This window comes from Salvia hispanica, chromosome 1 (genome assembly GCF_029641045.1).
Source record: "Salvia hispanica isolate PSC_SH4W2 chromosome 1, Shi_PSC_v1, whole genome shotgun sequence".
In the NCBI taxonomy this organism is placed as follows: Eukaryota; Viridiplantae; Streptophyta; class Magnoliopsida; order Lamiales; family Lamiaceae; genus Salvia; species Salvia hispanica.
Window position 1 is genome coordinate 15,732,175 of NC_142692.1, and position 10,558 is coordinate 15,742,732.

Below are 10,558 nucleotides of genomic sequence, written 5' to 3' on the forward strand. Positions count from 1 at the left end.
TTATCGGCCAACCTGAGTGTTACGTCTGAAGTTTTGAGTGGCCCAATGTTGAGCTTTTCGTAGTACTTCAGCGGCATGAGATTGATTGAAGATCCTAGATCGCATAGGGCCTTGTCAACCTTTCCCTCTCCAATCCGGCATCGGATAATGAATTGGCCCGGATCTCTCTGCTTCACTGTCTTCTCCTTTTGGATGATCTCGCTGCAATGATGTGGTAGCTTAAGGTCGACTTTTGTCGGCTTTATCTTTCTCATCACTGCCTCCCATAGTAGATTCGCATATTTAGGTATTTCCTGCAATGATTCAACTAGAGGAATGTTAGTATGAACTTTACAAAACATGTTCAAAAAATGTTTGAATTGCTCTTCGAGCTTAAACTTCCTCTTTGGCTGGAAAGGTAGCACAATCCCATTATGCCGCACGAGTCCTTGCTGAGCGGGTGCTTCTGCCTTCTCTGTGGCGGCCCGCCGCGTAGTGTGCGGCGGTCCGCCGGCGGCTGGGCAGACTCCATTCTGGGCTTCAGTGGCGGTCCTCCGCGTGGTGTGCGGCGGTTCGCCGGCGTCTAGGCAGTCCCCAGTTTTCTGCTTTGCCACCCACTTTTTGTTGACGTCGTCCACTAGTGCGGCTGCCTTTGCCCTGTCCTCATCTAACTTCTTTTGGATTTGCTCCATCTGCGTGTTGATGTTGGTTATGGCAGTCGAGATCGTGTTCATTCCCTGCTCGAGGTTGTTTATTCTGGCTTCAACCACTCCGATCTTGGTGTCATTAACCTTCCTGTCTTGCGCGATTACCTCCAAGATCCTTGTGATCCCTTGTTCAACTACTCCTCCCTTGCTAACATTAAATCCTGCGGGGGGTTGCAAGTAATTATTGTTAGAATAAGAGAGATTAGGGTGAGGTTGGTTTCCATTATAATTATTGAAATTACCGCCCCCTGGTTAGGGCGATAGTTGTTGTTGTAATTTCTATTGGGGCCGCCTCCTTGCATGTAGTTGATTTCTTCCACTGTCGGGGTAGGAGTTTCAGGCTTAGAGACTGCTATAATGGAGGTTGGTGGAATCGGGTCCTCCTTCCTTGATGAATCCATTTGGTCCACCCTAACTCGAAGCTCAGCCAATTCCTCTGCAAAGGAGCTTTCCTCGGCTTCTTCAACTGTAACTATCCTTTTTAGGCTATGCCTTTCTTTCGACCACCCCCTGCTGTTGGTGGCGAATTCCTCTATCACTGCCATGGCTTCCTCACCTGACTTTCTTAAGAACCCTCCATTTGCACCTGAATCAAGCATAGCACAAATTTTCTCGTTAAATCCATTATAGAGAATCCCTACCTGGTGGTCCACGGTGAAACCATGGTTAGGGCACTTTCGGAGAAGGGCTTTGAAACGAGCAAACGCCTCATAGAGGGGTTCGTCCTGGCCTTGGATGAATTGGAAGATCTCGCTTTTGAGCTTCAAAATTGTGCCCGACGGATAATACTTGTCGAGAAAGGCAGCTACAATGTCCTTCCATGTGGAGACCTTTTCTCTGGGCATACATTCAAACCACTCTTTAGCAGAATCAGTTAATGAAAAGGGGAAGAGTGTTACCCTTATGGCATCGTCGTCAACACCGTTCAGTTTGAGAGTGTTTGCGATCTCCACAAATTTGGAGAGATGGCGATTAACATCCTCTGTAGCCCTACCTGCAAAAGGAGTTTGCTCGACCCTTTGAATAAGGGACATGCGTAACTCGAAATTATTAGCGTCAATACGAGGTCCTTCGGGAAAGGTAATCATATTCCCATGATTGAACATGTTCATCACGGGTTGTATCTCCTGATTTTTCTTTTCCAGATCCTCTCGGGCGGCCCTTTCCGCATCTCTCTCATCCATCAGTAGCTTTACCATTTCCTGTAGTTTTTCGATGCCCGTTCGGTCACCCATTGTTCCTGATCCTTTTTCACTTCTTATTTTCCTACGAGTTCTCTCAAGTTCTAAATCGAGCGGTTCTAGGTTGTCCTTCCCAGAGCGCGTTCGCATACAAAACCTGCAAGAACTAAAAACAAAAACGAATTAAAAACAAAGATTAAAAATTGAAAAAAATTAAAATCCAAAGTAGCAAAATTATCCGTTTGAAGATATCACTCCAAAGTGAATTGTCTTCCCCGGCAACGGCGCCAAAAACTTGATGCACTTTTTATTAGCACTAAATAAACCTGCAAGTATACAAGTATATATAGTATAGTTAAAGGTTAGTATCGGATATCGAACACGGGGAAGACGAACACAAAGTGTCTATCCTCTACTAAGACCCAAATACTATCTGGAAAAACAATTGGGTTTTGAAAACTTTTGAAAAACTAAAAACAATAGAAAGCATAGACCAACTAAAAAGCGAATAAAACACAGAGAAAGACGATAGAGATAAGGGAATCTCAGGGATGTGTGTTCACAGTTATGGTTATAAAAAATTCCAACTACAATAACCTAGCACAGTTTATACTTTGAAAGGACGAGTCACCTAGCTTATGCTCATGCGATACAAATGTTGATTACAAGATTAGGGTTGTCAATCCTAACACGTAACTCCAAAAAGCTCCTAAGACCCTTGAAAAGTCCTCACTCTCAATTAACAGTGTCGTTTTAAAGGAAGCTAACTGTAGTGTCTACTAAGTGAATCTAACTCGCTGGAACTCTGTCACAGTTATGAAGCAAGTTATATTAAATCATACACGATTGTGTCACTCAATCATGCAGCTTCAAAACTACTTAGGGAAGAAACAGAGTAAAAACAAAACGGATATTAGATAGAAAAAGGAATTTGTATGACCAAAGTCGTTACTAACACATCCCTAGAATCCTATGAGTTTAGTTACACATAATTGAATAAGCTAAAAACATAGATTGAAGGGAAGACAATTTGAACATAAAACTAAAGCAAATAAAACCCGTGGGTTGAATCCTTGTCGTTCTTGATGTTCTTGAAATCCTTCTCCAACTCCTTGCACCAATGAAGTACTCTAGGTCTTGATCTCTATGAAGTATTTTGCAAGTAGAAGTTCTCTCTTTTTTATGAAGCTTGAGGCCTTATTTATAGGGAAAAACCATGCCTTGTTGTAGAAGGAAAAAATCTCCAAAATATGGTAAAACTAGGCGCAAATCTAGGGCTTCTCGGATTCGCCGCCTTTCTCCGGCGGGCCGCCGCACGTTGGCCGGCGGTCGCCGTGTTGGAGTCCAGAGAGTCTGTTCCCTCGGCGGCGGACCGCCGCACATCTTCCGGCGGTCGCCGGACGAGACTTCTCTTCCAAGCACATTTTTCCGAGGCGGATCGCTGACAAACATGGATTTCGCATGTTTTAAAGGGCTAGATTGGACTCGTTTTAAATGTCAATCATGCAATTATGTTCTTAAATTGTATATGTTATACATTTGGTATTTTTAATGTGTTTGTTGATAAATGATAGAAAAAGATAGAAAAAAAGGTACATAAAGGCCAAGGTGCAACAGCCTCTGTTCGATCCCATTCTGCCATCAGATTTGGAGTCCAATCACTGATGTATGCATATCATTCTCTTCCTCTTCGAAAGAGTTTCGCGTGGATAACTCGCACGTCTCAATCGGAGTTATGTGGAGAAAGTTATGACTATTCTACGAACGTTGCACAATGCAGTCAAAGCTGGCGGAAATTTAGGCGGAAATTCTCGGAAGAAAAGAAATTATTATATTGGGAAGCCAAATCTCTCCTATTTCTTGTAGGCCACGAAAATTATCAAAAATAAACCTTTTTCCATCCTATAAATACCTCTAACCTAATTCATAATCTTTATCTCATAGCCTCCAATCCTTCCCCCTCTACACATTCTTCCATTCCATAATTCACACATAATCATCCATCTTCCATTGGAGCGGAGCTCTGCAGATCCAGGCAAGAGAAGGCTGAAGATTGAAGATTCAACCTTGGGTTTTATCAATTTCTTTCATGTCTCGTACTTTATTTGTAGTTTTTACTTGTCTATGAGTAGAACAACTTTTGTGGATTTTTTGGTGAAGAATTAAATTAATTTTCCGTGTTAGCTCTTGCAGTTAATTTGATTTATCCTTGTGCCTTCTATATTCAATTTATTAGCTACCTTTTGAATACATGTTAGAGTTGATTAGAGTACTCGGGAGACGAAATAGTTGACTTGGAAAATGGATAATTCACACTTTAATGCAATAAAACTCAGGAGAGTTGAGGTTTCACGTGAGGTCGTTGGTCTTAACGATCTTTTAGGAGTTAGGTCTAAGAATTAGAAGGGGACTTCAATTATTACACCTAATCTACAGATTTCTCACATCGGGAGGGGGTTTAATCTAGTTAAGTGACCGACTTAATAACTCTAGAGACCGTAATTTAAGGAAGTCAATTGTGTTTTGAATCCTTAAATTCTACTTTCTTACGCCTGCTTTGTATCATTGTTTTTATGCTTTTTGTTATTTGTTTATTTATTTTATGTCTAGTTTAATTAATCCAAAATAAAAAATTCTGTGTCTCTAGATCGTATGTGATGCTTAGTAAATGGTAGTCAGTTGCAATCGTATTCCCTGTGTTTGATATCCCGATACTGACCTTTAGCTATACTAGATCTACCCTGTATGCTTGCAGGTATTTTTAGTACTAATAAATGTGCATCAACCGCTGCATTGATCTGCCCGCCGGGCGCCGGCGGTCGCCGCACACATCCGCGGCGGTCGCCGGTCGCCGTCTGACTCCAGATTCCCAAACTTGGCGTTTTGGCTCCCTTTTCGGCTCATTTATGCACATTTCTCACAAAACACGTCAAAATACCAAAATAGACAAAATATGCAAATAATGGACGTGTAGAGTGACTTTGACATAAAAAACGGACCAAATAATGGCCTTAAAACAGTGCAAAATCCGAGCGTATCAAGCAAGTGTCTCAGCTGGCGTATAGAAGGTATGTGACCTCCTATCCTTCGGAGCAGGCGCCGACGGCTCCGTGGACTTCCTCTTCGCTTTCGCCTTCACCATCTCCATATCCTTCTCTTTTGGAGGTGGTGGGTGCATCTCCTCCACTCCATACTCTTCTGTGCTGAAGCTCGGATCTGTGACTGGAATAATTGTAGATTCGTGAGTGTCGGGTGTCTCATCATCTCTGGCCAGTACACCGCGTCCCCGTAATTCTAGTCGATTTCTCTTTCGATGCTCCAGTTGAACGCCTGTGGGGTAATTGGCCTACCAGCACCGACAAAGGTGTTGCCGGAGAATTAAGGGAAGGCCGCGGTTTGGTTCCCGGTAAAATAAGGAGTGAATCCTCCGCCGAATATGTTGCCACCGGGAACTTGGTTGAAGAAGGGATTTTGTTAAGATGGTGGAGGTTGGTTGAAGTAGGGAATTTGCGGAGTGGGTGGAGTTTGGGTATCGGGCGGAATTTGGGTTCCGCCCGTGTATGGGCTTTCGTCGCCCGATAATTGGGGAGAGTTGTCGGAATCCATTTTCTAGAGACAGGAAGTGTAGAGTGAGAAGATGAGTGATGAAAAGTGGAAGGATGAGTGAAAGTGGTGAAAAATGGAAATATATCAAAAAATATATATATATGAGTGGGCCTTCGATTGGCCCTTCCTCCACAATAGAAGGACGATAGAAGGGCCCCTCCGCTGCTATGGTGGGGCGATGAGGGTCGATGGGGAAGGCCCTCCTATTGGCCCTCCATTGCTAATGCTCTAAGTCTTGAATCAATATTACTAGAATAATCAATTACATATACTGTCTTCATCCCTTAAAAATAGAAACTCTTTCTTTTTTTTTCTGTCTCCTAAAAATATATTTTTTTTCTTTTATTTCTTTCTAATGTGGGTCATTTTCCACTAACACATTTTTCTTTTTATTTCTTTTTTATTTTACTAATTTTTTATTAAACTCATGATGTTTTAAAAGTTCCTATATATACTCCATGTACTATGGATGCACGTGTCTACTTGAAATATGAATGCAGATTTTTAGGTCTAATTCAGTAAAATATTTATGGTGAATGCAACAGCTTTATGCCTTAAAATGAAGTGTGATCACTTTCCACAATGTTGATTTATAATATAATCACCCATATATATATAATGTATATAATTCTTTCTTACAGAGAATAAGACACCATAATCAAACACATCAAGTTTTATTTCACACTGTATATTCCTCACATACCGTTTATTACATTGGTAAAAGCATACATCAACCTAAAGTCGTATAGGTGAACCTATTTAGAGATGGTGAACATATACATGTTGCTTAATTAGATAAGAAAAGTCATTAATTCTTTTGGATTAACAGCGAAGATTAGGTCCCGGGTCGACCCGGAGCTGCTTACAATACTCCTTGTAGTAGTCGACCCGAGAGCTGAGCTGACTTGGGCCGGGTTCCGGCCATCGCATTCTATGCTGTTGATACCACGAAAGCCATTAACCGAAACAAAAGCCGCGTGGCAATTTTCCATCCAAAACCACACGGCCGCCTTGATGGATATCGACGGATTTTCAGCCATGATCTCAGGGTTTCTCAGTCCATCGAATCCCACAGCTTGCCCGGCTGCCCTGTAGTTGTAGTTCCACGTCAGCTGCAGCGGTCCGCGCCTATTGGCCGCACACGGCCAGTCTTTATTTCTATTGTCGCAATAGCTTCTCGATCTCCCACCCTCCTCTTCAATAAAGCACATACCTATATTTAAACAAAAAAAAAGTTGAATTACTGCCGATGGCCAATCCCTCCGTAATTACTGATGGTAAACGGTGTTATCGGATTCGATGAATTACCGATGGAATTACGGGCGAAATTTCTGTAGTCCATAGCTAAAAGTGAATTAGCGACAGAAATTTCTGTCGGTTACATAGTTTACCGTTGGTAAATTTGTTGTTTTTTTAGTGTATATATTGTATACATCTTTTTAGGAAAATGAAAAAAATAAATGAAGCGAAATGAAATATGTTATTTTTAGCTAAAAAGAAAAATAAATCATAATAGGTGAGATGTTGTAAAAATAAAAATATGTATTGCTTATGATGGGACCGAGGGAATATTAATTAATTAATAACTTACGCCCACTCTCATGCGCAACGTGGGCGAAGAAGGCAGCGATCTCCCGCTTAGAATCATCGGCCGAGCCGATGGCGCCAAAGCTTGGCTGGGACGCTGCGGCATCGACAAATCGGGAGCGCATGTAGAAACCTTTTCCGGGGCAGTTGCGTCGGCCCTGGCTGGCTATGATCCCATTGAAGAAATTATCAGTCACGATATCACCGAAATTGACTCCGTTTCGCCCCTTGCATGGTCCCGACTGGCAGTCGCCGCCCCGCAGTAGTCATCACCGACGCCGCAGTATCTGTATTTGCTGCAGCACTCGTGCGGTTTGCAGCCACAGTTTTGGGCGGAAACCCATTTTCCGGCGGCGATAAGAAGGAAGAAGAGAGTGAGGAGATTTTTCATTTTTGGGAGTTGTTATAAGAGCACCCACTATAGGGGCGGCGCGCCGGCCGCCCCCTTCCAGGCTTAGCCGCGGCGGGCTATAGCTGGAGTGGCGTCTGCCCCGGGGGCGGACGAATTGGCTGGGGCGGACGGAAGATCGCCGGCTTTGCGGCGAGGACGGGCCGCTGGAGAGAGAAAAGTGGCGGCCGCCGCGCCTACCTATTGCGCGGCGACACCACCGCGGCGGTCCGCCGGATTTTCCTTTTTTTTTTTTTTTTTTTTTTAATTCGAATTTTTATTTAATTTGTTGGCTTATTTAAATAAATACCCACCAATTTGTCTTCCACTCCACACCCATTTTCACTCCATCCTCAATTTCACAACCCTAGATTTTACCGAGATGCACGGGAGAGACGAAGATTCACCCCGCACGGAAGAATCGGGATACGGATACTATCCTTCTTCCCAGCCATCTCAGCTGTGGGGATCGAGTCCCAGTCCCCCTCCATTCCAGTCGTGGTCACCGACATCCCCGCCGTGGCAACAAAGCCAACATCAGAGTCAATCTTCTCATCAGAGGAATTTGGGTCGTTCGGTGTTTGGAGATTATCGACCCACTATGGACTCGCCCAACCATCCGCGGCCGGATACCCCTTCTCACTCTTTCCAGCGCACCCAAACTCCTTTGTCAGATTTCGATAGGTTCACATTGGAGCAGATGATGGGGCTGATGAGTCCGGGCCTACCGGAGAACCCGCCGACGAGATCCTCCGGCGACGGCGGTGGTGGGAGAGGCGGCGGCAACGGCGGTGGTGGGAGGGGCGGCGGCAACGGTGGTGGTGGGAGGGGCGGCGGTGGGGGGAGAGGCGGCGGCGACGGTGGTGGGTGGCGGGCCGGCGGCGACGGGGATGGCAGCGGCAGCGGCGGTAACAAGTCGGGCCGTGCACTACACCAAAGACGAGTCGATTGTTGTGGCGAGGGCATGGGATGCCGTCACATCCGACCCCTGTGTTGGCACCGATCAGACCGAGATTGGCTTTTGGAAGCGCGTTTTGTTGACCTACAATGAGTTCAAGCCGAGAGGCGTCAAACCGCGTGACGCGGAACGGATCCGGAAAAAGTTTGGGAGGATTCTGACACCCACCAGGAAGTTCGCGGGCATCTACGGCAACAACCTTATCAACGCTGAGAGTGGCCGCAACGAAACCGACGTGAAGGCTCTCTCCGTGTCCCAACACAACGCGCTATATAAGCCTAAGTTCAACCAATGGGAGGAGTTTCGCGTTCTCGAGAACTGCCCGAAATTCAAGGCCGTCTGTGCAGAGGAGACTGAAGGTCACGGGGCGAAGCGCAATAGACGCAACAGAGCCGGGAACTACAGCAGCAGCAGCGGCGGACATTCAATCGACCTCAACGACGCCCAAGCGGAGGATCCCTCTGATACACACACCAGGCGCTCATGCCCTCCGGGGCAGAAGGCCAGTATCCGCAGCGCCCGGATGTCTGCAGGTTCCTCCCGCTACTCGGCGGCCGCGTCTGGATCGCGGGGCGCGCAGGCGCCTTCTGGAGCTCAGTCCGTGGACCATGGGGCCCATGTGGTCTTGAACAGGAACCTGAATGTGCAGTTGATGAAACAACTGCAAGATAATTGCCGTTTCTACGAGTCGGCCACCGACCCGATCACCAAGTCGATATACTATGAGCTGATGTGTAGGATCAGAGAGGAGCTGGGGCTGACTGGTCCAGGGGCGACACCGGGGGCGACGGGGGCAGGGGCGGCGGCGCCGGAGGGAGTGGGCGACGAAGATGAGGCAGAGGTTTCCGACTCCGCCACCGAATAGATGGTGGCGGTGTTTTTATTTGTTTTTGTATGTTTTTTTTTTAAATGTTCGTTGTGTAATTTTCCGGTATCCATGAATACAACGAATATTTGGTCTCATCGCACTTTTTAATTTTATTATTATCTCGTTCTCTTATTATTTATAGTCCGATAATTTTAATTGTAATTGAATTAAAATATACAACAAAAACAATAAAGTGAAATTTGTCCACAAAAAAGTGTCCGCTATTGCTGCAGGCACTTTTTTTTTGTGGCTGTGCACAAATAAAATGGGGCTATGGAAAAAAAAAAAGTTGTCCACCAAAAGTTGTCCACCTATAGTGGATGCTCTAAAAATGCTATACTTGATAATGATAAGTATATATATAGACCTGCAGCATTTCTTTTCATATTATTCTATACAAAGAATACTATAAATCACCATATCTTAACTTACATTATTAATGCATGGCATAGATCTCATTCTTTAAATTTTTATTTACTTATAACTCCACTATATAGTATTTATATTAATTTAAGTATTTAATTAAAGGGATATTAGCACAAAATATCATGAAACTTTCAAAAAGTTGGATTTTTCCCATGAAATTTGAAATTGGCAAATAATATCACGAACTTTACTCTGTATTTGTTATTTCTTACCAATGAAAAAATTCCAGTTATATTAATAGATTGAAGAACAAATTTGGAGGGTGTGTTTCAAGAAAAACTATTCTCAAAGATTAAAAATCTTGAAACTCTCGAAGTCGTTGTCGAGAAATTACGAAAACAATGATATTATTTGTCGGAATTTTTTCATTGGTGGGAAATAACAAACTCGGGGTAAAGTTCGTGATATTATTTGTCAATTTCAAAATTCATGGGAAAAACCTAACTTTTTGAAAGTTCCATGATATTAGGTACAAATATCCCTTAATTAAAATATAAGATTCTATAATTAAAATTCTAAAATTACACATTATTAAAAGCGGAAAAATATATAAACGAAATTTTAAAATTACAGATTATGGAAAACCAAAAAAGGCATAATGAAACATAAAAATACCAAATTAATTCAAATAAATACAATTAAACTGAAAGATAATCAATTTTAAAATTTAATATCCTAATTAAATTTATATAGGAATAAAATTTTTAATATAACATTTATAGAAATCGAAAGGAGAAATTTATATAAATTGCAAAAACAACAAAAAATACGAAAATAAAGGCATTTATTATGGAATCAGAATAAATATATACTCTCCATGTCCTGCAATATGAGTCTTATTTGATTATAGCACGAGTT

At 43.2% G+C, this 10,558-nt stretch overlaps 1 pseudogene; it reads right to left on the reverse strand.

The window, feature by feature from the left end:
* Positions 1-6,270: 6,270 nt before the first annotated feature.
* Positions 6,271-7,451, reverse strand: LOC125221164 (chitinase 5-like; annotated as a pseudogene).
* Between the last annotated feature and the right edge of the window lie 3,107 nt (positions 7,452-10,558).